Source organism: Cebus imitator, unplaced genomic scaffold, assembly GCF_001604975.1.
Source record: "Cebus imitator isolate Cc_AM_T3 unplaced genomic scaffold, Cebus_imitator-1.0 Scaffold266, whole genome shotgun sequence".
NCBI lineage: Eukaryota > Metazoa > Chordata > Mammalia > Primates > Cebidae > Cebus > Cebus imitator.
Window position 1 is genome coordinate 1,683,491 of NW_016107581.1, and position 3,455 is coordinate 1,686,945.

At 41.3% G+C, this 3,455-nt stretch overlaps 1 protein-coding gene across 6 annotated transcripts in view; it reads left to right on the forward strand.

Moving 5' to 3' along the window:
- The first annotated feature begins 2,115 nt into the window (after positions 1–2,115).
- CARD8 (caspase recruitment domain family member 8) overlaps positions 2,116–3,455 on the forward strand; it is a 23,126-nt gene continuing 21,786 nt past the window's right edge. For all 6 annotated transcript variants that reach the window (XM_037728458.1, XM_017500440.2, XM_017500443.2 and 3 more), the window contains exon 1: positions 2,116–2,263. The gene's annotated coding sequence lies outside the window, so the exon portion shown is untranslated. The remainder of the gene's footprint in view (positions 2,264–3,455) is intronic.

Below are 3,455 nucleotides of genomic sequence, written 5' to 3' on the forward strand. Positions count from 1 at the left end.
ACTCCATCCTGGGTAATAAGAGCGAAACTCCGTCTCCAAAAAAAAAAAAAAAGAACACACTAATGGACTCCATGTAGACTTAGCCTGAGAACCACTGCCTTTGAACCCTCCTTGTTGCCCAAAAGTGGTGGGTTTTTTGTTTTTTTGTTTTTTGAGATGAAGTCTTACTATGTTGCCCAGGCTGGTCTCAAACTCCTGAGCTCAAGTGATGCTCCCAGCCTAGCCTCCCAAAGTGCTAGGATTACAGGCATGAGCTACCACGCCCAGCCCCAAAAGTGGTTTTGACATTGACTCCTAGTCACCAATCACTCCCCACAACATGGGATGAGACGAGCAACTGAGACAGGTCCATCCTGGTGTTGAGGGACATCAAAATCAAATTACAAGGCTGGGCGCGATGGCTGACGCCTATAATCCCAGCACTTAGGGAGGCCAAGGCGGGCGGATCACAAGGTCAAGAGATTGAGACCATCTTGGCCAACATGGTGAAAACCCGTCTCTACTAAAAATATAAAAATTACCTGGGCATGGTGGCACATGCCCGTAGTCCCAGCTACTCAGGAGGCTGAGGCAGGAGAATTGCTTGAACCCAGGTGGGGGAGGTTGCAGTGAGACAAGGTTGTGCCACTGCACTCCACCCTGGTGCCTGGCAACAGAGCAAGACTCTCTCTAAAAAAAAAAAAAAAAAAAAAAAAAAAAAAAAAAAAAAAAAAAAAAAAAAAAAAAAAAAAAAAAAAAAAAAAAAAAAAAAAATCAAATTACAGAATGATTGATCGATGCTTTTTTCAGAGAAAGATCTTGATTACAAGGAGAAATGTGAAAGTTGTGAGAACAAAAATGGAGTCACTAATGTTAAGAAACCCCTGATAAATGAGTCAGAAAGGCAATGAAGAGAGTGGTCTCACACTTGAGTGCCTGATAATGAAAAAGATGACAATATCCCCAACATTGCATAAAGCTAATTGCAACCTTAAACAAAAAAATACTTCTGCAAGGACAGCTGCCCAGCAACTGCCTGTCCAACCTCAGACGTATGTCACCCTCATTACTGATCTCTGTAGTTAAGGCTAATTACTTCAAAACACATTATTGATCTCTGTAGTCAAGGCTAATTACTTCAAAACAATATGCAATCCTCTCCATTTTTGCCTTCCTTTATGTCCCTGTGAAACAGGTCAGGGCCAATAGGTTTGTTGTCTCAGGTGTTATCCAAGTTTCTTGTCTCAGGACCAAGAAAATTAAGGAGCATGGATGCAAAGGGTGAGGTGGCAATGAGCATTTACTAAGCAAAAGAAGAAAGCTCACCACAGCAGAGAGGGGAACCATTTTACAGTTGAATGCAAAAACTCTTATTAGAAACTCCTCTCATCTCTATAGCTGTTTAAGTATCTGTAAAACTGTCTGTATACTCTCCCTATCTATGCAGCAGTGGAATGTCTCTAGGTAAGCACAAAGCATAGCTTCTCCTGTGTATATAACTGTGGGTTTGTTTTCCCTAGACAAGCTCCTAGGAAGCCCACAGTGTATACATCTGAAAAAGGGAGCGAACTTTTTTCTTGGAATCTGTTAGTCACAGGAAGAACAAAAGGCTTCTATGCTGGGCCTTGCCTACTTATCTCCCTGCTTACGTGTGCACTGCAGTCTGAGTGTTCCCCAGGCTACTCTGTTTTTATGTGTAGCTGTGATTTTTTCAGTCTGCTTCTCTGAGGACCATCCTTAGCTGTCTACCTAACTGATTTTTCCTTTTCTTCTCCCTCACCTGAATATAGGCATAGTTTATTATGGTGTGCATATACCCAATTGCAATGCTTTATTCCCATATAAACACTGTTGTTTTTTTAAAGAAAGCTTTCATATGTTTGTTTAGGCTGACACTTCTAATATTGAAAGTATTACAGCTGCAATGTAAAATTCTTACTATTAACATGAACATTAGTATAACAATTATTATTATAGAAACTTTAAATAATTGAGTACGAGAGAGGTGGCTAAAGTTGTCAAAGTCACATCTTGGCAAAAGCAACTTGGAAAAAAAATTAGGCTCTAACAGGACGCAGAATTTCCTGGGGTTTTTTTTTCACGCTTCCTCTTTTTTAACAAGGGGAGGGTCCTGTTTCTCTTTCTGACAGCTTCCTATGAACTTCTCCCTTTGGGGTTTCCCTTTCCTGGTGACCAAGGGGAACTGAACACAGCAACCTGGCAGTGTCCTAGCAACAAGCCTCCGCTTCTTCTTCTGTACCCTGGGGCTCCTGAAACTCACCTGGTAAGCGCTCCAGGAAAGCAGCAGGCGGTGACTTTAGGGAGGATGGGACAAACGGGAGAATCCCCTTAGGCTTCAGTTTCACTAGTTCTCAGCTTCTTTTGGGATAATGATTACAGAGAAGGAGAGCTTTCTGAGAATCGAGGGAAGTAAGGTCTCAAGACTTCCGGTTGTCATGTTGGCTGTGGGGGGTCAGTGGGGTCGGTGCAAGCATCTGGACCATCTTTAATGTGGGCAGGAGAAAACATGATGCTTCTGCAGAGTTTGTATTATCCTTGCCCATTATTTAAAATAAAACATATAGGCAATACATAAAATATTTTAAATAAAATTGAAGCAGCGTATGAAATTTCTGGAATGCATCCTCCTCCTCCGGCTGTACCACTATGGAGAAAGAGGTCTTTATCTCCCTTCATGTCTCATATATTTTGCTTATAGTTTAAATAACATTTTCTATATTACTTAAAAATTGTATTTGCTTGGTGTCATACTGTACAATTTCTTCTGCGGTTTAATTTTAACCAATATTGTGAATATTCATCAATATTTAACCTGTGGTTTCAGCAATTCATGTTAACTGCACTACAGAATTAATGCAGTGATCATATTATTGGTATACCCGAGCGACTTTAAACAGAAGCGCCACGCACTGAGGGTGTTGAGAGTCCACCTTTATGCCGGCATCCGAGAGTCAGCTAGAGCCCAAACCTCTTGGCCAAGAACAAAGGGCGGTCCACATTTTTATACCAGTTTAGGGTCAGGGGCGGTTTACAGAAGCCGAAGGAGCAGGTTAAGGGAAGTGGGGGGGGAGGGTTGTCTAACAAAAAGTTCTACTTAAAATTGTTTTTTTACTCAGGATGTGGGGTAGCAGTTACACAGTTACAGATACAGGGTGTACAGGGTCAGTGGGCCCCGTTTCTCAGAAAATGGGTGACAAAGATGGCAGGTGTCTCAGACCACAAGCTTGGGGAACAGAATGCCCTACATAACTCAGAGTGGGCAAACATAGCTCAGGGTGGGCAAAATGGAGTTGGCAGGATTGTTTAAAATGTATTCATTATAACCAAGCTCAAGCTAGGGTATTTCATTATAATCAATGCATCCATTCTTTTAGTTATGGACATTTAGTTTGTTATCACCTTTTTTCCTGATTGCAAACCATAATATGATGGACTTTTTTTTTTTTTTTTTTTTT